Consider the following 25,727-nt stretch of genomic DNA (forward strand, 5'->3'; position numbering starts at 1 on the left):
GGTTTTTAAAAATATCCCAGCTCATTTATATTTAAGAATTAGCATTTCCTCTCAGCAGTTTAGGCAGCCAAGCGATACTGTCTCGGCTCCTGGGAGAGTCGTGAGGAGACAGAAAGAAGAAGGCAGGAAGGAAGGCAGTGAGGGTGGAGGCGGAAGGGAGGTCACGGATTCAGACAAATGATACTGTGGGTCTCCCATGTGGCTTCCCTTTGCCACCCCTGAGACAAGCGGTCTTGGGTCTGGAAGCTGGAGAGAGAGAGCCATACTGGAGATCATAAAACATGAGAAGGCTTTTTTACAGAAATAGCCAATGCTTTTTTTATTGAACAAAAGCTTCACAGTATGAAGATTTGATGGTATCGTTCTGTCTTATAAAACTAGAAGGAAAGAGTTAAAATGTTCTCACAGTGTTTGGTTGAGACGTGTCTAACCAAACCCTTAAGTAGTCACCATCGTTATGAATTTCCTTGGGCAAGTTAACACAAAACCGTCAACAAATCGCCACATAACTTGTAGAAAGTTTCAAAGATTATGTAGTAAGAGCAGATGTTTGTTTCCCAGAACCTGACAATATTATTGCTGGGAGTTGAAGAAGTTGGACACTTCTTCATTTCCCGCAGATGATGTTAGGAAACTGAGCTCTGGGACTGTGAAATACATACTTAGAGTCTCAATTGTGTGAAACCAGTGACTGAATTAGTTGTGGAGCCAGTACTTGAATGTAGATCCCATTGATGATTTGCCTGCATTTTCGCACATTAGTCTGTTTTCATAAGATGAGTGTCTGACTCATGTTCTTACAACGTATGCTCCCAACCCCTTGCCCTCTCTCCCGCCAAGACGCGCCCAGGTTTTGGTTCCTTGACCAACAACCTTCCAGGCTTCCTGGAGTCAGTTACTTTTGTAAGGTCGTCCTCTAGTGCTTTATACGTAAAGGTAAAAGCAAGTTGATGCTCTAGGATCATGCACACTCTGTCAACACATTCGGGAGTATTAAGACGTGCAGGCAAGTTGAAAATATTTCCTTTCAAGCAGTAGCTACATACTTCCAAACTCCCTGGTTATTAGTTAGTTTTATCATTATTGATTTTCTATGTGAAAAATACAATCCATAACCTTTTGTCTGCAATTAGAGAGGGAAGAGATATATAGAGACCTTGGCTGACAGAGGCAGTTCATGAATTCTCAGTTCGACTCTCCAAAGGATGGGAGCACGTTTGGTTAGGCTTTTATGAATACAAAAACATTGAAAATATTTACTTCCAAACACATCGTCTCTCTATGTGTATGGATCAATACACTAGTGGCCCAACTGTTACATACTGTGCCTCCCACATACTTAAAACTCTCCCATAAGCATGGGAAGATTATCCTTGAAAGAACACATTTAAACTCGCTTAAAAGGAACACTAGTGCACTGCTGGTGGGAATGCAGACTGGTGCAGCCACTATGGAAGACAGTGTGGAGTTTCCTCAAAAAATTAAAAATGGAACTCCCATTTGACCCTGTGATCCCACTCCTCCTAGGATTATATCCCAAGAAACCAGAAACACCAATCAGAAAGGATATATGAACCCCTATGTTCATAGCAGCACAATTCACCATAGCTAAGATCTGGAAACAGCCTAAGTGCCCATCAGTAGATGAATGGATTAGAAAACTGTGGTACATCTACACGATGGAATACTATGCTGCTGTAAAAAAGAAGGAACTCTTACCATTTGCAACATCATGGATGGAACTGGAGAGCATTATGCTAAGTGAAATAAGCCAGTCAATGAAGGAAAAATACCACATGATCTCACTCATTCATGGATAATAAAGACCATTATAAACTTATGAACAATAATAGATACAGAGGCAGAGCTGCCTCAAACAGATTGTCAAACTGCAGCGGGAAGGCCGGGGAGGGTTGGGGGGCAGGTGGGGAGGGGTAAGAGATCAACCGAAGGACTTGTATGCATGCATATAAGCATAACCAATGGACATAAGACACTGGGGGGTAGGGGAGGCCAGGGAATTGTCAAGGGTGGGGGAAAAAAAAGGATACATATGTAATACCCTTTGTAATACTTTAAGCAATAAAACAATAAAAAAACTCGCTTTATATCATTGTTAGAATAAGCGATATTTCATTTCTAAAGACATAAAATTATACTTATTACAATATTATTGACGGCACCCCCCTATGCTGTACTTACACCCCTGTGACTATTCTGTAAGTGCCAATGTGTATTTCTCAATACCCTTCACCCTTTTCACTGAGCCCCCTACCCCCTCCCCTCTAGCAACCATCAGTCTGTTCAAAATTTTTTAAAAGGTTAAAAAAATCCCTAAGATTATATCTACATCAATTTCAATATTAACTGATGTATGTAAACAACTCATTTCTCAGTTGTAATTTGGCAAATCCATACAGGTACTGAATTACAGGGATAATTTTCCTAGTTTCCATATAAGTAGAATTATATGAAATAAGTAGAATATATATATATTTTAGTACATAAGTAGAATTGCATTGAATTCTACTTACATGTGTTTATCATATGAAATGATATGTCTTTTCTCCATCCCTTTAGGGTCAAGGTAAGCTACATGGCGCTTTCACAGACGTAAGCTACCTTGCAGGCCTTCCAGGGAGTTCCTGGGACTCGAGCAGCAGAAGGCGCTGAGCCTCCGGAGCTTGAGTTGTAAGATGATAGAGGGACACGGCGAGGAGATACGCCATCTGGAAACCAAATGTGACTTTTCAAAATATGAAGGGTTTGAAGCTAACCCGAGGCACAGAATGGTAACTTAAAAAGCCAGAGGATCGACTGATAGTCATAGAATTGTTTTTTAGGGATGGAAGTCCTTATCAAATATATTACATAATATTGTACCCATTCCAGGAATGGAGCAATTAGAAAATAGAAAGACAATTTAACAGCACAGAAAGTGTGATCAGCCTAAGGTAAATGCAGAGTTCCTTTTTCCAATTATCCAACTGATTACATAGCAGACACACAGTTCGTTTTTAATAAATATCAAATAAGGGGGCACAATAGCACCATGAATGTTAATATAAAACGCAACCGACTCAGCACAAACTTCCTTGAAGTGCTGGTGACATTAGTTAGGTTTCTGAGGGAGGTAGGAAGCCTGAACTGATTCAGATTTAGAAAAAGGGGTTTGGATAAAAACTCTCTGTCTGCTGCCATATAATAAAAGTCCTTGGACGGGTGGCGGATGTTGAAGAAACAAATTAGAATGAGACCTCAAGAACACTGCCAACTGCGAATATATTTCCAAGCACTGCACTCACAGCCTAACAACGCCCCGGAGGTCCATTTGGAAGCACTAAATTTCCCAGTTCCTTGGAAAGGTTGCAAAGCTCAAGACGAGAGTATTTCATGTTGACAAGTTCTGTATTTCCATATCTGATGGCCACACAGGCGCGGGGGCCGGCGGGCCAGTCTATTTCGGTATTTCACCCGAGCTGTGCAGAACAGAGAGGCAAAGAGGTCCGTAAAGAGGGGAAGGGAGAGCCCTCTTGGCCCGATGCACTGGCTTCCACCAGGAAAGATCACAGGGCGTTTTAGAGATTTAACGGCCTGACCTACCGAGATCACTTCAACCTCCGCTGAAATACAGTCGGCCCGGGGGTGCGGCTCACCTGTTATTGAACCGCCCCTGGCAGCGGTACAAAAACTTCAGCACAGCAAATACAAGAGAAGGTCAGACCTCATTAAAACTCCAGGAGAAGTTACTACGGGGCTAGTGAGTCCTGGGGAAGAATCGTTCCAACCAAAAGGAAAGTGCTTTATTTGAGAGGCGATGGCCATGGGTGTGGAGGGGGCGGGGAGGTGGCGGGGAGGGGGGGGATCATCCATCCTCCCTCAGAGCAACAGGGAAGTAGACCTGTCGGTGAAGGGCAAACACCCAGACTTTTGTGAAAGCATCCCCGCCTGCCTCCTGCCTTGCCATGGCAGTGTTAGTATTTGGGGTGGGCTGGGAGTTGGTACAAGAAACCCTTCTATCAGGAAAATAAGAAAGTGCATGAAAAATAATGTTGCTCTTGTTAACACGTGAATTTTGAAAGAGTGTGTGGCTACTAGATTGAACCACATGGAAGAAGACTTTACGTGATACATGTCTTTGAGGAACGCACCGGCTCCATGGGAAATCCCGTCTATTCCTTTCCAGGTGTTAGAGTTAGCACCCCGTGGAGGAGATACATACCAGCTCTGTAAATTCTGTTCCAATAAAAAAAATAAAAGGTGCCCCAGCCGGTTTGGCTCAGTGGATAGAGCGTTGGCCTGCGGACCAAAGGGTCCTGGGCTCAATTCTGGTCAAGGGCATGTGCCTTGGCTGCAGGTTCCTCCACAGCCCGGGCACTGTCTTTCCCTCTCTCTACCCCTCTCTCCAAATCAGTGCGAAAATATCCTCGGGTGAGGATAAAAAAATAATAAATAAATAATAAAATGTGACCACACAGCAAGAGCGCCTCTGTGCCCCCCTCTGGTCACTGTCCCCGCCCCCTGAGAGCCGCCACGCTCTGCTGTCCGACACTACATGTTAGTTTCACTTATTTGAAGTATGAAACGGAAGTGTGTAGCTACTGTCACTCAGCATTACCTTTTTGTATTCATTATTCACTCACTCATTCTTCATTCGTTCATTTTTATTTTTTAATTGATGTTTAGAGAAGCAGCGGGGGTCAAGGGGAGATAGTTGACAATCACGCAGTCACCTGACTCAAATTCTAGCAAAAGAAGAATGCGTGTCGGAAAACAGCTGGTCACCGAGCTGTAGGCGGTCCCACCCAACACTTGCCAGGTGAGAATGGAAACTACGGATCGTCCAGAAGGGACTGCGGAGCCCTCATTATCCATTTGACACGAGACACTCGTGTCCACACCAGGAGATGTCATTAGTGTGAAGAGCTGGGTTTCCGTCTGGGCGCGATCAGGAACGGGCCAGACATAATCCGGAGATCATACTTCACATTGGCAAGCACCGGCATCAGGAGAGCCGGTGCGTCCCCCGACTTAATGCCAATGTAAACGACACGGTGTAAACTCTATTTCACTCTGCGTGCTGGAATCCATTAAGTTCAAGTAGGCAATAAAAACCTGCTGCCAAACTCATCTGTCCCTGTGAGGAATGGCTGTAAAAGACTCTCCTTTCCCCCTAAAACAAATGCATCAAAAAGCAATAAGCAAGGTGATATTAAAAAGTAATAAATGTTTTCTTCTTGGGAGAAAAGGAAGTCTGTGAATTCTCCCAGATTCATATTACTTCTACTTTAAGAAAAAAAAAAAAAACTACAGATGTATCCCAGGCATTAGCTCAATTATATAACTTACAGCACATTTGGAAGATAGCAATTCTACCAGTAACACAACCTATTTTGAGAAGAACCACACCGCAAGCTTAGCCTCACACTGACTGTACGAAATAAAATAAATACGTGTGCATATCTGGAAGAAAACCTCAGACTGCACCTGGATTTGGGTGGCACTTCACAGGTCTGCAAACGTAAGAAGATTTAACTGTGGAAACAACATGATAGTGTTGAGATCATTGACTAAATGAGCCACAGTTTTTAAAATAAAAATGTCAGGTGGGTCAAGGATGTGATGAAATGGGCACGTTCACTCGCTGTGGGCAGGAGTGTACATTTTTTCTAACTTTTGCATTCTTTGTTCCTTCCGCCCTGCTCTCATGACCCCTGACCCCACCCCGAGAAAGCTCAACAGGCTCTTGCTCATCGGGGTGAGCATTCTGCTTGGAGAAGCAGATAGGAGGAGAGACGGAAAAAGTCTAAGGAAATAAGTGGCCCAGGGTAGTGTCGGTCATTATAAGTGGCCCAAGTGAAGTTGAGCAGTGATATGAAAAAAATACACATTACTGTATATTACTGTGCGTGTGCACCTGTGCATGCATGTTTGCACGTGTGCGCATGTTTGCATGTGTGTGCATTATGCAAGAAGGGGAATTGAGCGGAAACAACTAGAAGTTGGGTTGCCAGAGAAAACGTGTCTGTGATTTTCCTTGAGGCGCTCATTTAAAGATTTGGACACTTGGGCTCCAAGTTGAAGAGAAGGTGAGGTGAAAAAACCAAACACATTGTTCATTTTGTTCACGGATGTATCTGAAGTGCCCTAAAGAGTACCTGGCTCATAGGAGGTGGTGGAAAATATTTGTTGAAGAATGAACGAAAGATGATGAGAAAATATCTGCTTTGTAATGTAGAGAAGTGTGTTATGACTTAAACTGTATAAACTTTTACGTGGATAAGAGTGAAAGGGAAATTGCCCTGCTGGCCAGTGAGTATCTTTTTCCCATGAGAATCTAAGTGAATTTTTTCCTTCTTTCCTTTTTTAGCTCTCAGCATTTTCCATAACAGATGTGAGTGACCTTGTTATGATAAAAAAAAAAAGAGATATTTTATTTATATACTTCCTGGGCAGCACACAGGTATTTGCTGCATAAAATAACAATGCATAAAAAGGAATTATTATTATGGCTCTTAGCCATTCAATTCCTCTGTTGAACAGCTATCCAGAGGCATACATTAGATATAGAGCCACTGGCAAAGCTAAATCTCATCAATGTGATGTTGAAGTGACTATATTCGTGAAAAACATTAATCCAGAATTAACATTTGCGGATATCCTGTAACTTGGAGAGGCAATATGTTACATTAAATTTTAAAAAGCACCACGTTCATTTTATGTGTGTTGCACCACACCCAGTAGTCAAGGTTTAGTGCTAAAAATAAATAATAAATGGGTGTTCCATAATAAGATGGAAATAAAACCATGACATATCCTACTCCCAGGCGAGTAAGAGAAACATAAACCAACATTCAGTTGTTCTTGGTTCCCATTTGTCTCCATGTTTCTATTTCTTCACTCACTCACGCGTTAAACATTTCCTGATCTCTCGCTGTCCAGGGCGGTGCTAGGCACTGAAGATGCCAACCCTGGGTACACACTGCCTCTGCTGTAGGTGAGTGGATTAAAAAACTGTGGTACATCTACACAATGGAACGCTACGCCGCTATAAAAAAGAAGGAACCTTTACCATTTGCAACAGCATGGATGGAACTGGAGAGCATTATGCTAAGCGAAGTAAGCCAGTCAGAGAAAGATAAATATTACATGATCTCACTCACATGTGGGATATAATGATCAACATAAACTGATCATCAAAAATAGATCCAGAGACAAATGGTGGGGAGAAGGGGGTGTTAGAGAGCAACCAAAGGACTTGTATGCATGCACATTAGCATAACCAATGGACACAGACACTGGGATGGTGGGGGGTGCCTGGAGTGGGAATGAATGTGGGGGGTGGTGTCAATTGGGGATAAAGGAGACATATGTAAAACTTCAGACAATAAATAAATATCAAAAGAGAGAGAGAGAGAGAGGCACCCTGGATGCGGAGTAGCTGGCAGGTCCGTGGCAGGAGGGTCCGTGGCCTCGCCCTGTGCGCACAGACCAGGCCTCTCTCTGCACTCGGCTGCATTCGAGAGCCACGGGGGTCCCTGACGACTTTCGGGGATTCCATGCCAACACCCACGGCCTCATGTTTCTGACACGCGGTTGCAGATGGCAGAGGGAGAAGTGGGGCTAAACCCGGGCCCCCTCGGGCTAGCCCCTGAGAGTGTTAGATGAAGTCTCCCATTCGCTTTTTAGCTCTGACCTGAGCCTTTGCCATGGAAGTGACAGGCAGGAAGCTCCGGGTGGTGGCCACCTAACCTGGTGGTGCCCGGTGCTGCCCAGCGATGGGAAATGACAGCCCCGCAGGCACCCCTCTAGCGCCCGCCTCCGGATGCATCTAGAATTGGGTTTGTTTTCACAAGACTTTTTAGGGTCTTTTCCTCCGAAGCTTTTAGATTTGAAAATTCCCATTAAGTAGAAAAACAGTCTAAGGCATATTAAAAGGTCTTTAAAAGGCCAGAAACCTAACATGTGAAGGGATGGTGGCTTTTATTTTGCATGATCAAATATTTACAAGGAAAAAATGCCCATAGCACGTCTCCAGGTCATTCAATGTTGCAGACGGATCTGGAAATACAGGGAGTCAGCCAGACGCCCATTAGAAACTTGTTTAAATGCCAGTTCTCACCCAGCTGTCCGTCAGGTATTGCTTTGTGATGTATGTGATTATTTGTGGTTTTTCATTTGTGTGTGCGCCCGGGTCTGGCAGATAAAGAGAGCATTTCCAAAGATTTAGATGGCTTCTCCTTGGACGTAAGCTCCCTGCGCGGAGATAAACACGGGCAGGGGCACTAGCTCGGACAGCAGATCCCACTGCTGTGGCCGGGACGAGCCCACGACCAAGCCGGGTGGGGAGCCTGTGGCCAGGGCTGCGATTTCAGCATGGAGGGGACCTGGGGCCGAAATGGCCGCTGCTGGGGGCTGCCGAGGTGTGCTTCCTCCCTTGCAATTAGTCAGAGCTTGGCATTAAGTGATGGAAAAGCGGAAATAAATCAGAGGAGTAGCTTTCCAATATCTGTTACTGGAACTTTGGGAAGTGAAAGCGAAAACAATAGTTTCATCTGAAAATATATAGGGTGTCCCCCAAACATGTATACCCACACTTGGAATAACTATGAAGGTGGTGTTTATTCAGAATTGAGCTGTCAGCTGCTAAAGTGTGTGCATGTTTTGGGGGGGACACCCTGTATTTCATGTAAGTTTTTCTTCCTTTAAAAATATGAAATATCTGCCTGGCCAGCGTGGCTCAGTGGTTGAGCGTCAACCTATGAACCAGGAGGTCAGGGTTTGATTCCCGGTCAGGGCACAGGACGGGTTGCGGGCTCGATCCCTAGTAGGAGGCATGTAGGAGGCAGCTGATCCATGATTCTCTCTCATCATTAATGTTTCTATCTCTCTTTCCCTCTCCCTTCCTCTCTGAAAAAAAATATATTTTAAAAAATGAAATACAGTATCTAATATGCAATCACCTGCTTATTCAGATGTATCTCTATGCTGCATATAATTCTCCAGACTGGGCAGGCAGACCAGCAAAAATATCAGTAGGTTTGTGATCTGGGAGGGAAGATATAGTCACACAAAGAACCAGAGCTCAGGGTGGGAGTGAGAAGGACCAGCCAGTGGTAGGGGAGTTCCCTTGAGGGAGATTTAGACTTTCAGAGCTGCTTCTGGTTCCCCTGCACACCCTGGCTTAGTACCGGCCTTGGGAAATGCACTGTATATCTTTGCAGGCTGTGTATTTACACATAAATAACACTGTATATTATTAAATGCTAGGAAGGTCCTCACAAGCGAAATCACCTCTTATCGCTTCAGCATTCTTAAATATACATATCCTTTCCCCCCCGCCCCCGAAGTTTATTCCCATGACAAACGTGCCCTGTTCTCAAGCCTACATCCACCTGCTATTGGTGACTCTAATTCTAACTATTTTTGCAGAACTGGGTGTAGACAAGGCATCTGCTGGGAGGTCTGGGCTCCCTCCTCAGGACGGGGTTAAGTTCCCAGCCAGCTCAGCTGACATGGTACGTCTGTCCATATGAAGACACGCACTCTCCCACAGTCGCCTATTTATTTGTCTGGGAAACACCCCTAGACAGTAAGCTACTTCTAGACAGAGACCGTTTCCTGTTCATTAAAGAATTTGAGTGCAGCCCTAACTGGTTTGGCTCAGTGGATAGAGCGTCGGCCTGCAGATAGACGGGTCCCAGGTTCGATTCCGGTCAAGGGCATGTTGCGGGCACATCCCCAGTGGGAGGTGTGCAGGAGGCAGCTGAATCGATGTTTCTCTCTCATCGATGTTTCTAACTCTCTATCCCTCTCCCTTCCCCTCTGTAAAAAATCATTTTTTTTTTACAATAAAATATTTTTTAAAAAAAGAATTTGAGTGCATAACACAGCTCCTGGCACATACGTGCTCAACAAATACTTGTCGATAGAAACGACTTTTTCATGTTTTCCACAAGGACATGTGTGAAATGCTCACAAAGGCTTGGTTATTGACGTATTTGCATAGGCTCTATCCGCTGCATATTAAAATAAAGATCATAGCCAAGTTCAGCGACTGAGAGTGTAAAAAAGATGTACTCATGATTTTCAATATAATAAATTGTGAGAAGGTTTTGACACAAGGCTCCATTTTTTTTTTTTACAAGCTTAGGAAGCTAAAAATTTATTTTAAATATTTCAGATGATGGTTTTGTTAATGGAGAAATTACTTTGGAGTTACACGCTCTCTCTATAGGTGCTGTGCATGTGGTTTTTATCTGAGCCACAGAATGTGCATCAGAAAACCAGCCACGTGGCGCCAGGGGTAGAAAAATCGGGGCAGAAAGAGGTCTGATGCGCAGGTGCCGGCAGGAGGGACTTTCCATACAAATTCGGAGGCACAACTTTGCCCACATGAAAGGAGCCGTCCTCACACACAGCTCGCCATGCCTCCCAGCTGCACGCCTTCGGAGTTTCCCTGAACAAAGGGACGTCAGGGTTTTGACTGGAGGGGATTTTAAAATCAGAAAGCTGTTGAATTATTAATGAGCCAAACGGGCCTTTTTCATTTTCTTTCCTAATCCCAGAACTCTTTGGGGGTAGCTGTTTGAAGGATATATTTCCCCTCTTCTGCTTCAGGCATGCATAAATACACTTGAACACACTCTCTCTGATAGCACCCAATCAAGTGATCAAGGTCACTTTGACTAAATTAAACTTCGAAGGCACATTTGCGGTTGTCATTTCGGCACCTTGGTGAGGAGGGCTTGGGGGGGCCTGCTCTGAGTGTCGCTCCAGCTCGCTCTCTGATGCTGTGTCAGCGCAGGGCCAGGGGTTTGGAGCCTCCCACACCGACATGAAGCCATCCTCCGCACAGAGATCTTCCTTCCTCCTGTGCCAGTTCCTTACTGCCCTGCATCAGAGGTCAGCTCTAAGTCAGAGTACACTTGGTTAAGCCCTGGGGTGACACAATTGCTGGAAATAAAAACCCCATCTCGATTGACTGTGCCATTTACTGGGGGGTGGGGTGGGGGGTGGGAGGAGCTCTGGCCCAGGAGACACCAGAACAGTTGGTTGACAGCATATGCCAATGAGGAAGGCGTCCTCTGGTTTAAATGTCTGTGAAAACAGGAGCAGCATCTGTGGGGTGGAGTTTAAAACTGCCTTGTCTCAGAGATCAGCGAGCCATTATGTCTTACAAAGGGACGCCTGGCAGTGGTCCAGAAGGAATTGTTTTGTTTTGTTCCTCCCCTCCCTCAGTCTTTCCAGATAAGAGAACAAATCATTTCCTGGTTTGGAATTAAGCACTAATGATGGATTTATTATTCATTTTTAAATCTGATGATTTTAAAAAATATTTTTATTGATTTCAGAGAGGAAGGGAGAGGGAGAGAGAGACAGAAACATCAATAATGAGAGAGAGTCATTGATTGGCTGCCTCCTGCACGCCCCCTACTGGGGATCGAGCCCACAGCCCAGGCATGTGCCCTTGACCAGAATTGAACCCGGGACCCTTCAGTCCTGCAGGCTGACACTGTATCCACTGAGCCACACTGGCTAGGGCAATCTGATGGTTTTTTGATGTTACCTTACTTTCTTTTCCATATCCTCCTGGGAACAGTTAGAAATGAAATAGGAAATGGGACACTATAGGATATGATGAGAGGCAAAATGACAACCGAGATGAACGGGAGGTTTTCATAACATGTTTTCTCAATTGTGAAACATTATCTTTTCAAAACTGAGAGTCTCTTTCATCGAGCCAGTTATCCAAAAAAATAAAAGCAATCTTTTCCTTTGTGAAGTGCACGCATTCGCAATCTTGAAAAGCACTGAATGTGCAGTTAAGTGATAAATACAGTATCTTACTTAGCAAATGAATCAGAGCTACAGTCAAGAACAGACTGATAGCTACAGAGCTGACTGACAGCTGATGGGGGTGGGGCCTAGGGGGCTGGGGGAACAAGGTGAAGGGATTAAGCAAATACTGTAGAAGAGGCGGATTCCTGCCTTAGGCCTTCCTGTGGGGCATCCGAAGGATATGTCAACACATCAGTAAGTGGCTGCTTTGACCTAACTGACTGTTTTCTTTTTATTTACTTATTCCTTTGAATTCACTGGGGGGACACTGGCTAATAAAAGTGTACAGGTGTCGGGGGTGCAGTTCTAGAAGACTCCATCACCTGTATACTGCATTGTGCTCTCCACCCAAGTCTCCTTCCATCACCACGTGTCCCCCCTTTACCTTCTGCCACCTCCCCTTCCTCTGGCAATCACCATCCTGTTGTCCGTGAGTCTTTCTCCTTATTCTTTCTTCACCCCTTCACCCTTCTCACCCAGCCCCCGGCCCTCCCCTCTGCCAGCTGCCAGACTGTTCTCTGTCTCCAGGAGTCTGTCTCCACTTGGTTAGTTTCTTTTGCTCATTAGGTTCCACATATTAGTGGGATCATATGGTCCTTGTCTTCCTCCGACTGGCTTAGCGGAAGTTCTCGGCCAGTTGCATCTTGTCTAGATTTACATTTCATTCCAGCTGACTGGCATTCTATGAACCACAGTGGCCAAAACTGTACCTCTGACCGGCCACGCTGTACCTGCACAGCTCTCCTGGCGCTTTATTTCACGTAGCAGTAAGAAGGTAACATGTTCTTACTCATATTTACTATATATGTACATTGTCTTTTCATTCAGACATCAATGTCAGGGGCCCAACATGACATTTGTGTCTCAAAGACCAAATGGCAGTAGGAAATGGAACAGCCTTTGCGCTATGCCAGGCCTCCCCGTAGCTTTCTCAGTGACCTGCCAGGGAGCCTGCTCTCTCTGCTAACGTCCGGTTTCCTGAAATCGCAGACGGAATGCTCCAGAGTCTGACCCTTTCCGCCTCTGGGGCGATTAGAGGGTTACTGCACGACGCTGTCTCGCCAGTAATTAGCCTCTCTTCAAAAGGAACGGTGCAGTTTTAATCGTTTCTCAGGAGGTTTCGAGAACACCATATGCTCCTCTTCGCACGAGCTCATCTTTCTTCAACACCTGCACTCCCAGCGAGGCTCGGGGGCTGGAGGCCTGCACACCGCGCCATCCGTCACCGGGCGGCGGGGCAGAGGCAGCCCTGCCACCGGGGGACTCAGGGCAGAGAGCGCTTTCCAAGGAGCTTCGGAGCGATCACCAGGTCGCAGGCCTCCAGGGTGCGGGCTGTGTGCATGGTGGGTGCAAACATGTGCCCTGAAAGTCACACTCCGGAGAATCTCAGATTGCCAACAGAAAGCAGGTTGGAGCAGAGACGGGGTTTAAGTACCTTACGGATTTGCTGACAGAGAGCATTCCTTATTCTGTGTTTTCTTCTTCTCTTGCTTAGCACTTCTCTATGCACCTGGGAACCCGGGGCTGATTTCTCTGGTTTATATGCAGAAAGGAGAATGGTCTCTCAGGCATCCTATATAATAAAAGCGTAGTATGCAAATTGTCCCCTCGACTGGGAGTTCGTCTGGGAGTTCAACCAGGGGGCGGGGCTGGCCAGGGGAAGTGAGGGAGTATCTGGCCGGCAGCCGGCAGCCACTAGGGACCCTACCAGTGCACGGATTTCATGCACTGGGCCTCTAGTTTAATTATATTTTGATGGACAAAACATGTGACCATAGTGATAACTGGGTCTCCGATTTTGCCTCGTGATGAAAAACCTAACACTCATCCAATAGCCCTGCTGGGAGAAGCCTCCCCACTGCACCCTAACTCCCACCCCCGCCCGTCTTCTCTAGATGTCTGGGTGCACTTGTATCTCCACTCTTCTGTGTATCCAAACGCTGCATCTCAGTTTTCCTATTTAGCACCACTTTTCGACAGCCCTTTGGTTAAGTCCGGGGGTCATTTCTAATGGCTTGTCTCTGTGTCTCTCAAGAACCTTTAGTCTGGACAATGACACAGGGAGTGACTCCAGTTTGTGCCATTTTACAGACACAGGGAGAAAGCTGGGGCCCTAAGAGGTGGCATGCCTGCCCTAAGGAGGCGCAGGCTGGGGTGGGCGCTTCATTGGGGCTATCACAGGGAACACTGTGGCCACCTACCGACTTCCGCGCCTTGCGTGCAAGCTGGGCTGAAAGGCTTTTTGAATAGAATATGGAAGCAGTGACGGCTGCCCTTTCTGCTATCAGGTTACAAAAGCCTGTGGCTTTGGTCTCGGATGTTCTCTTTCACGGTCTCTGGCACTTCCTGCTTCCGGACAAGACGGGCTGCACACCGGGAGGCAGCCCAATGGCGATGCCCACGTGCGTCGTTTCAGAAGAGGGACATTTGAGACCTGCCAGCCGGACAGGCGAGTGAGTGCGGAAGCTGCCCTCCTAGGTGAGCCCTGAAAGGCATCCCTAGCCAGGGTCCCGCTGAAGCTCAGCGGCTCCCAGGCCCCTGACCATCGAAACGGTGAGAGAACACGTGCTATTTCCAGCCTCCAAGTCTGAGTTACTTTGATAGGTAGCAGTAAATAATGCTGGACTCACAGACAGGTTGAATACATGAAAAGGTGGCTGGGTGAGGAAAGAACTCTGGGGCTTTATGTGAGCACTGTCCCGGCATCCGGTTCTGATACCCAAGCCAAGAGAAGGAGGAGTAATTCGCCAGAGTCACAGGCAGGAAACAGTGTTACCTAACCTTTATGATTTCATTGTCTACGAAGGTAATAAAAGGTACTGCCCAGAGAGTAGGATTAGATTTAAAAGCCAGGAACGGGTTTAAACAGAAATGCCTGCACACAGGTTCCTCAGGGAAGGGGCTCAGCTCTCTGGGATGGCCGAGGCCAGTAGGTAAGGTGCCTCCTGCCCTTTGACATTATGATAATTAGCACTGCTGAAGCCCCCCCGCCCCATGGGATGTGTGCCCCATCCCGGGCGCTGCTTAAAAGCTTGTTTAAACACGATCCTTTTGCTTTGATACCGAGACGACTTCATACATGTTAATTTTTAAAAAATCTTTCCAACTCACTTCATCTGTGACCTCGCGCCTTTCCGAACTCACAGCACACGCTGTCTGTACAACTCAATCGGCCAGCACTCACGGACTGACTTGTGACATTTTCGGAGCTGTGGTTTCATTGATATTTCATTCAAGTAAGGAAACCTGACTCATTATTTTCTAACGCGTATCTTTGCGGTTTAACCAACCCACGCCAGGCAGTCAGCGTCACGGGCACAGTTACGGTGTGAGGACCTCAGGACATGCCCCTCTGGCCTCGCACGTTAGCCCCGGTGTGCGCCTGCGCCTGCGCCTCTGCAGCCCCTTTGGCTTCTCCCTGTTCCTTCTGCGGCGCCACCTACAGAATCCCAGCCACTCCCCTGACCCTAGAGCAGTGGTTCTCAACCTTCCTAATGCCGCGGCCCTTTCATGCAGCTCCTCATGTTGTGGTGACCATAAAATTATTTTCGTGGCTACTTCATAACTGTAATGTTGCTACTGTTATGAATCGTCATGTAAATATCTGATGTGCAGGATGTATTTTCATTGTTACACATTGAACATAATTAAAGCATAGTGATTAATCACAAAAACAATATGTAATTATATATGTGTTTTCCGATGGTCTTAGGCGACCCCTGTGAAAGGGTCGTTCGACCTCCAAAGGGGTCACAACCCACAGGTTGAGAACCGCTGCCCTAGATGGTTTTGGATCATGGTTGATGGTCATGATTCTCCGTGATTTTAATACCCACACTGTTGGGGAAATGTAAATAAAAGTGAAATAGTCTCCCAACCCAGAAAACGTCTTCACAAAAATAAAACAGAAAGAAATCAATGTTGTTATGGGAATAAATAGTAAACCCGAATGTGATGGGCATCGCAGGCAATCTGCTAAGAGGTTGCAAACACAGAAAGACATCTCCCCTTTTATACAGCAAAGTGGCTCCAACCCATTACACACATGGCCTCAAGACAACAATGATAGTCCTCAAGGAAGAGCCCAGGAAAGTACCATTTGTCACTCCTATCTCGTCCTAAATTCACCTCGTAATGGGGTGACCACCGTTGTTAACTAATTGCCTTTATCCACAGGAAAAACAAACTTCTATGTTTTTTGTTTTTCCCAGAAAGAGGAAAGAGAGGGAGAGAGAGAGAAACATCAATGATGAGAAAGCATCATGGATCGGCTGCCTCCTGTATGCCCCCTACTGGGTATCGAGCCCACAACCCTGGCATGTGCCCGGGCAGGGAATCAAACCATGACCTCTTGGCTCATAGGTCGACGCTCAACCACTGAGCCACACCGGTCGGGCAAACCTCATAGCTTTATGACAGGACATATACTTCTACAATGTGGAGCACGTGGCCAAGATGTTTAAATTTCAAAGATGACTCCTAGGTCCTTGGGAAAGACATTCTGAGGTCATAAACCTGGCCAGAGGCTTATGCAGCGTCTAAGGAGGTTTCTCTACATTTCAGAGAGACAAAGAATTCAGCCGAAAGAATTCATGCTCCAAGAAAAGGGAGAGAGGAAAAGACTCTCCCCTTATTTTCCACAGGGAGCATTTCTATTTTATTTCCTGTCTTCATTGGTCCTTGCAAGACAGATAATCTTTTCAATACCTGGGATTCTCTGAGTATGTCCAACTACTCCAGCATCCACTCCTGGAGGTATAGCTTAAATCTTGTATTTGTCTACTCTCATTTGATATCAAACCAAAACAATCAATTAGTCCAATAATTACTTAAAAAAATTACCCAAAAACATATCAGTGTCTGTACAAAGACTTTAAAAGCATATATCTACATTCCGGGTTGCAAAAAGGAAAATCTGACTTCAATGTCAAACTGAAAGTTAATCATTTTTACCTACAATAGTACAAAATAGTAAAGATGCCCAATATACAATATTAAACATATATAATTGATCTTCGAATGTTACCTGAAACTTTTCTTACATGAATACCATTGGTATTATCTCCTTATCCTCTCAAAAGAACTGAACTTTTAGGAAGATGAATACAGCATTCACTTCACCGCCCATTAATGTGAGAGACATTATTACTTTCAGCTCCAGGATTTCCCAGGGGCAAAGGGCACTAAGTCATAATATCCCCACACTGCCCATTTAGTTCCCCTGCCATGCCAGCCTTACAGCTCCCTCAGCTCCACAGTGACATTATAATGGGACTTCATGTCCAAACTCTGATTGGTAATCAGAGCATATTTGTATCTGAAGAAAATGTACCATAACCACTACATAAAATTATTGCACTTTTATTATTTTTAATATTTCATGGCAAGATTTCCATGGGAAGAGCTCAGCTTCATTTTGGAAAACAATGAAGATATGATCAATGAACACATTTCCTATTTTTCTGTATTCTTAATGTCTTTTGTTTACCCCTACCTTATAGTATTGGCTAACAATGCATATGCTAATCTGATCCTACCTAAAAATGTTTAAGTTATCAGTTAATACTATTCTTGTATAAAAATGTATATAGTTCTTACAGACCTTTACCTTCTCATCAAAGTAATTCTCAAGGTTATATCTCATCCTTACCTTGGGTTCTACTAAACTGAACACAGTACTCAGCAAGCCAAGTAAATATTTTCTCTCCAAAAACACAGACGTTTACCCTCCTAAGTATGTAGGTGCTGGCATTTTCTTTTCTCTCTTTTTTAGTTTTCTGCACAAGGAATAGGAGTGAAGAGCCAGAGAGGGGTTGAGGCTTGTCTTCCTGCCCTCGAGAGAGCCTTGATTCACCATATGTTTAGGGGATGGAGAGAACCTTCAAAAGTTTTATAATTATATGTTTTATTATTATTATAATTATTATCAATTTTACAATTATAATTATTAAATAAATCCCATTTATTTTCTTGTAGCTCTTTGGTTATAAGAGCAACCTCATCATAGCCCTTATCTATTCTATGGTAAAAGAGCATGTAGAAAAAAAATGGTAAAAGCCTTTAAATGGACCAAAAAGATCATGGATGTCTTGTCTAGGTCACCCTCTCAGGTTATCTTGGTCTTTCATTGTTTTGAGATAGTTCACAAGTCTGTAAGTATAGATTTTATAACAAGGCAACTAATTCTTCCCACAGAAATTGATTTTTATCAGTGGTATTTAATTGATTGCTATCCTAGTGATAAATCCATTTTGCATATTTTTCAAATTTCCTTTGCATCGGTTCTAATGTCTTACGGGTTTCCTTATTAATTCATATGTGAAGTCAAATACTTGATGTGTATTTATTTTAAAAATGTATTGTATATAACTTCTGAAAATCGTCTGCCAAGATGCCCAGTGAATTCATTGATAGGAACCAGTTGTCAGAGGCGTGCTTCTCAGGAGCAGCCTGAGCCCAGGCGGATCTTTCCCTGGTTCTCAGGGGTGAGATCCCCGAGATAAAGCACTTCAACTCTGATTCTTCCCTCGTGTTTGTTGGGTTGTTCTCTTGGCGTTGCTTCCGGTCCTATCCGTTGACGTTGTGTTGCCTTCAGGTTTCTGTTTGCTCACTCACCTGATGTCCCCAACGGGGACAGGGGGTTTGGTTTTATGGTCTGACCACTCACTGATCAACAACGAATGTGATGGATTAGTAATGACCGAGATTTATAAGCCACTGGGAGAGAGCCAACGGGAGGCCGGCTTGTTCGTCTTCCATCTGATGTTGGTGTGTGGGATTCATCTGAGGTCGAACCACCGAGAAGTTGGTGCCACCCGGGGAGAAAAGCAGCTCTGGTCCTGGGCCCTGCCCTGAACACAGGACGGAGGTTTGTGCCCTCTCTGCACCGCTAGGTCAGTGTCTGTAAGTCCCGAAGGCTTCACCTCTTGCATGTGAGTGTGGAACACTGTCCCACCTCCAGACAGTGCTAGTCATTTAGATTAATGACGTCTCCTAAGTTAAACTTTTGATTGGGTTTTAGGAATAAGTACTTACGCTAATTGAATATTGCTAAAATTCTCAGAAAATAAAAAAATATTCAATTTCTTATACTTTCTATGTAAAAAACTTAAAAAACAACAACTCATAGACACAAACAACAGTATGGTGATTACCACAGGGGAGAGGGGGTGGGGGAGGTGCAAGAGGGTAAATGGGGGAATAGAAATAGAGATGGAAGGAGACTTTGACGGGGTGGTGAACAATACAATATACAGTTGATCTATTATAGAATTGTACCTCTGAAACCTACATAATCTTATTAACCAATGTTTACCCAATAAATTCAATAAAAATTAAAATAAAAAGAAAGACTTTTCCTCCTCTTAAAAATATAATAAATAAAAATTTAAAATATTCTTACAGAAAGTAACTCAGAAACCTTTTGCACAAGACTGAAGGAAGTAATGAGGAGCAATTTCTTGGGGCTGCATGTTTGAATATATCTGATTTGCGTTCATTTTCTATTTCATGGTTTGAGAATGACGATTTATTTCAATGTTGGCCCGGAACTGTTTTGTTTTTCACTTATTTTACATTAGGAACACAGGGCTAAGTTAATTTTATTTCTACTCAAATGGAAATAAAATATGAATCACATTACCCTATCTATTCAAGGAAACAAATAGCAGAGTTCTTAATTCTCTACATAATCTATATGTCACGTGTTGTAAAAAAAAAAAAAAAATCCAGGGTGAGTGTTTGAAACCTTGTCTGTTTCCAATGGAAAGATCTATTTTAAACTGGAGGCTCATCGCACCCTTCCCTGCAGACCTGTCTGTGCCTGGCAGAGTTGCCAGGCTTGTTATCTGCACCAGCACAGACTCCCAGAATGCACCGCAGGGCTCATTAGATCACACAGAGCAGAGCATTGTCTTTCAACAATTCCTACCCTCTGATTACCGAGACTCCAGAACACTTTCTGTCTACAGATTCCAGGGGAATACAGAGTGATCACAAGGCAGGGGAGAATCAGAACGAAGCTCTGGGTTAGCAGATGCTGAACTTCTAGAAGCCGGGCGACCACCAAGAGGAAAGACAGCGAGCTACTTAATTTTCCTATCAAAATGGAAATGAAAAGAATTGTTAAGAGTGACATAAAGAAACGTGTGTGACAGGAGAGAGAATGCGATCTCTTCAATGGTGTGTGTATGTGGTTTGATTGTTTCTATTGCCCAATAGCATTCCATTCTATGAATATGCCACAATTTGCCCAATATTCTCCTGTTGAACATTTAAGTGATTTAGAGATTGGAGATATTATAAGCAAAGTTGCTCTAAAATGTCACACACAATCCTTGATGCAGACGAAAGCTTTGCTTCTTCCTGTCAGATCACTGTGCATGCTATTTACTTTTCTTGCTGTATTGTATTGGCCTACACTTCTGGCACACTGATCAACAGAAATGGAAGAGTGTGGACCGTGGCCTTATTCCGGGTCATCATGAAAGAGTGTGCAATGCCTCACTATTAAGTCCTTTTCAATGTCTCGCTATTAAGCATCCTTAGCCTTCTGGTGGTGGCCTTTACTAGAATGAAGAAATTCCAGTCAATATGACATGTTAAATCAAAGTTTGCTAAGTTTCATCAACATTTTACTTGATTTACTGAAATAGAGAAAAGGAGAGAAAAGGTGACTATTACTTTGATCAATTATCATGATTTATTTGTTAGTGTCAAGTTTTATTGGCACCCCCAGAACAAACTCAAGTTTCTGGCTATTGCTGGATTCCCTTTGATAAGATTTATTTACGGATTGTTCGTTCTGTGCTCATGCGAGGCTATGAACCATTAATTCCTGTCCCAGTAATGTCTTCGTCTGACTTTGGTACTAGGCTTATGAAGACCTCATAAAAGGAACAGAGAACCGTTGCCTCTATCTCTGATTTCTGAAATAATGGGTTTAGTTTGAGGACAACTATCTCTTCTCTGTGTGTTTACGCCACTTTCTGGGTTGCATTACTATTGTGTGTTGAATGTCGTCCCTGGAATATAAATAGGTTGATGTCCTACCTTGCAGTACCTCACTGTAATTAGTTAATCAAGGATTAAGTGGCACTGGAGTAGAGTGGACCCTTAATTCGATATGACGGTCGTCCTTGGGCAAAGACACACACACAACACACACATAATACCATTTGAAGATTAAAGCAGAGATTGAGGCCATGCTTCTGCCCACCAAAGGACATCGAACATGGCCAGCAAATGACCAGAAGCTAGGTGGGGAGTATCACGTAGATCCTCCCCCCAACAGCCCTTAGGAGGGACTGACCCTGATGTCACCTTGATCTTGGACTTTCAGTCTCTAGAACGATGAGAGAATACATTGCTGCTGTGTAAGCCACCAGGGTTATGGTACTTTATGAAGGCAGTCCTAGGAAACCAAACACCAGGTACATCTCTGACTGCATCTCAGACTATCCCCCACATCATTCACTTTGTCACAACCCTGCTGGTCTCCTTGCGGGTCCAAGAACAACACATCAAGTGTATTTCTGCCTTGGAGTGTTTGCATCAACTGAGTCTCCCTCCACACCATTCTTTCCACAGATACACAAATAGCTCGCACCCTCACCGTGCCAGGTCTTTAGTCCATATCCCATTCTCAGTCCAGCCTTACCTGACCACCCAAATGTAACCTCATCTCTAACAGCTTTATCACGGATATTTACTGGTGTAACGTCATGGGCTAAAATACTATCACATGTTTAATTCCACATATAGAACACTGTAGGAGATTCTAAACAGAGGTGGTCAGTGGTTACCTGGAGAGAGAGAAAGACAATGTCGAGGGTTGGGAGCTGAACTGCTAAAGGGTGTATGCATATGTGAAATTTTATCAGATTATATACTTTGACCATATGCAGTTTATTGTATGTCTATCATGTTTAAGAAAGGATCAGGTAGGTCAAGCATGGAGAAGGAAATATATGGCTCAGTTGAGCCTCGATGGTTCGTGAGATACCACGGTGTCTAAAAGACATTTACATGGAAATCATAGAAAAGTTTCCAAGAGAAATTGGAAGATGATGCTAAATTTTTTTTTAAAATAATGAATTAGAAACTCTCCAACCCTAACTACATTCCATTTTATACTCAATGCTCATCACACGTTTCAGATGAATGTTTTTGTTTTGCTCAGTAACACAGAGGAGAAATTTATTTTCACTTGAGGTTTACCTTCCTTTCAAAATATAAAATTTTTTGAAAACGAAAGGAAAAAGGGAACTGGGTAAATTTAGAGTGATTTTTATTTTTAAGAGAGGCAATTCATAGTAATCTTCACAGGTTAGGGATGTGCTGGGTACAAAATGGGTTTCTGTGCAGGTGTCAAAGACAACTATGATTCTCTTCATGGATCATCTCCCTCCAAAAACGAATGAAAAAGGACTGGGCTGCAAATTGCTGAGAAAATTGTTAAACAAAAGGAAAATGGTCCTACACAGGACAGCAATTTCAGAAAACCTATTCTCCCTAGCCTTGTTTGATACTCTGAGTTATAGCTTTAAGAAATTTAGGGCAAATAATGAACTTGTTAAAATGTATTAAGTATATAATCTTTCTTTTGTTGGTTATGATTGCTTCATAAGGTCACGGTATTATTTTCAGGGAGAACTGAAAGTTAAAAAAATAGATTTATCTTTATTGTTGAGGGTATAGCTTCAAGAATAAAAACAAATTCATTTTTAAAAACAACAAGATTTATGAGGACATATTGGGCAGATTAATTATCCCAAGATTGGGGGGCAAATTCAATGTTTAAGGACAAAACATTCCAACAAGGGCAGTTTCCAATGACAAACATACATATTCGCGAGGTCACAGGTCACAGTCCACGGGAGATGATTATTTGAAAATCACTGGAAACTCTTTTCCTCTTGGTAAACAGAATAGAGAAAAACTAAATTCCTTGATGACAAGATACAAAGAAGTATAAGTTAAATTATATACTAACTCCCAAAAATAGATTTATACTCTTGTGGGTTTTTTTGTGTTTTTTTTTTTAAGTTTATATTGTGAGAGATTCTAGCTCAGGGGTGGGCAAACTTTTTGACTCGAGGGCCACAATGGGTTCTTAAACTGGACCGGAGGGCCGGATCAAAAGCATGGATGGAGTGTTTGTGTGAACTAATATAAATTCAAAGTAAACATCATTACATAAAAGGGTACAGTCTTTTTTTAAAATTTTTTTTAGTTTTATTCATTTCAAACGGGCTGGATCCGGCCCGCAGGCCGTAGTTTGCCCACGGCTGTTCTAGCTCATTTCATTGCCAGGAGGACCTCCTTTGTGCACTTTTTTTTAACCAAAGAACAGTTTTCTATCACTTTCGAATGGTTAGGCCCTGACAGCTATACATGAACCTGAAATACTAAGATTTGGCATCTGAGATCCCCTTACGCTTCCCCCATCAATAGCGCCATGATCATTGAAAATGTCAAGTGAAATGATTACAAGCGACAGACATCTGTCACTTATAATCACAAAAATTTAGCTATAATTACTAAACGTATGCACCATTTCCATGCCTATTATAGAAAGCATAATTATTTGCAAAGCTTGGCAAAGTGGGCATCATTTTATAGCAATTATATGTCGATAATAAAACATGACACTAATTTACAAAGAGAACTCAAGATGCTCCTCAATAGAGCTGACATTATGTAGGTAGGACTGGTACACTGGTGGCCAAAAAGACATTATGGTATTGAATAATTCGGGCAACTGGACAATAAAATCCTAGGAGCCCTGGAGATAGGAATCTTCTCTTTGTTCCTGGTCTCCAGTCATATAAATAAAAGAACAAAACAAGACGCTGACTTATAAAAATTCATGAATCCCAGAGAAGCCTTTTGAGACTGTGTTAACATAATTTTATAATTTTTCCAGTTACTTTGTTTTTCTGCTGCTGTGATTCATACTGTCTTTGAAATTTTATTCTCATGTTCCACTGCTAATGTTAAAATTGTGATTTATTATTATATATTGAAGTTTTCACATCCAGAAAATTTTTAAAGTTTTAAAATAATTCTCACAGTTTGTCCATAAGTAGTATTTTTGGTTCCCATTATATCGCTGGGGAAGAATAGCTGTGTTATTTCTTCATTTCCAATGTTAAAGCTTGTATTATTGTCTTTTTCTATTGTGCTAATTTAGACATTCTGCACTAGTTTAATTCGAAAAATAACGTTAGTGGTCAGCCTTGTTTTTATTTAGTTACTTATCTTTAATATAAAGAAAATGCTTCTAATAATTCCCAACCAAGTGGCATATGAGTAATACATTTTTAGAACCTCAATTTTCCAAAGTATATTTCTTCCTACTTATTGAGATGATGATGATGATGATGATGATGATGATGATGATTATAAATGATAAACTGAATTTCACCAAGAACTTGCGTGAACTCAAAAGCAGGCCTGTCCTCAGTCAAGTCTCAGATGAAACCACAGCCCTGATTGACATCTCAATTGCCCTCTGATGAGACCCTACGCCCAGGACCCAACTAACCTGTGCTTGTACTTCTGACCCTCAAAACTATGAGACCATACACTCCTGCCTAGCTCCTTGCAAGGCTGTTGTATAGGTTAGCAGCAAATATAACTCATCTTGTGTACACTCTGGCAGTTCTCACTCTGACGCAATTTCTCAGTGATTACATGAGAATAGAGGTCATGGGGTCACCTGTCCATAACACCTCCCTTTGCCTGAGCACCGAGGAAGACCCCACACACTCCAGGGACAAGTGGGTACAACAGTTCAGAGAACCCAAGGAAGACCAGAAGCAGCCCGAGACCAAAGGCCTCTCGGTCAAGGCTGTGGCCTTCACAGAAAATGTATCTGAACCCAGAAAAAACAAAGTGTAGGGCCAAGTCATAAAAGACTGGTTACCTACATAAACCGGAAAAAGTCATGATGCCTTTCAGGGTACAACGTTACATTCACCTACCCCCGTGGGTTTCATATGTAAAGTGATTTCAGATACAGAAAGATGAAGGCATTTCAGTCCATGGACAGCCGAAGGGCCTTCTGGACATCCTTCCGGATGAAGCTGGGGCTGCGAGGGCCGAGCTCTTTGTACAAATTTCATGCATCGGGCCTCTAGTAATAATTAGCATTACTCTCAATAATATTATTATTACTTGTCTTAAGTCTTTGAATCCTCATTCCTATGTCCCTCTCTTTAGAATATCCCCTGGAACCAATTTAATTTGGCAATATCTCATGTTTTTCTTCTGGTTCAGAAACAGAAGTCCTGGTATGAATTGCCCTTTCGCTTTTTAACAATAAGTGCACGTTTCATGAGGCCCTAGAAGAGTGGTATCCTCGCTTCAACTTGATGTTTTTCCCCCTGCAGTTTATAGTGTATTTTCTAAGGAAAACAGTGAGGCAATGAAGCATATGCTGCCTTCATTAGAGATTCTCAATGTGACTTCTTTCCTTTCAGATTGCAACCCTTTCCCTCTACTAATAACCTCTTCAGCAGTTTTATATTCAAGATTTATTGCTTGATTTTCGTCTAGTTGTCAGAATATAATTTTATAATTAACACCTCCTGCCTCCTCTGAATTCGTGGGCGTAGAAAGACAATGCTTGTCTAAACTTTCATCTTATACCAGAGCTGGGAGAAGTTCCTCTTTTTATCTTGATGATTGAGGGTTGGCTGCTTTTATATGTTAGTTCCAATCCTATCTTCAGTTGTAAGAATAAACTTTAAAAGTAGGAAAATTCTGCTCTTTGCTCTGTGTCAATTTCTACTGCAGGTAGGTTTTGAAAGATTGCTTTCCATCATGAGTTAAAGAACATAAATGAGGCTGAAAGGATAATAATGTATTTGAGAATTCTTACC

Source organism: Myotis daubentonii, chromosome 18, assembly GCF_963259705.1.
Source record: "Myotis daubentonii chromosome 18, mMyoDau2.1, whole genome shotgun sequence".
NCBI lineage: Eukaryota > Metazoa > Chordata > Mammalia > Chiroptera > Vespertilionidae > Myotis > Myotis daubentonii.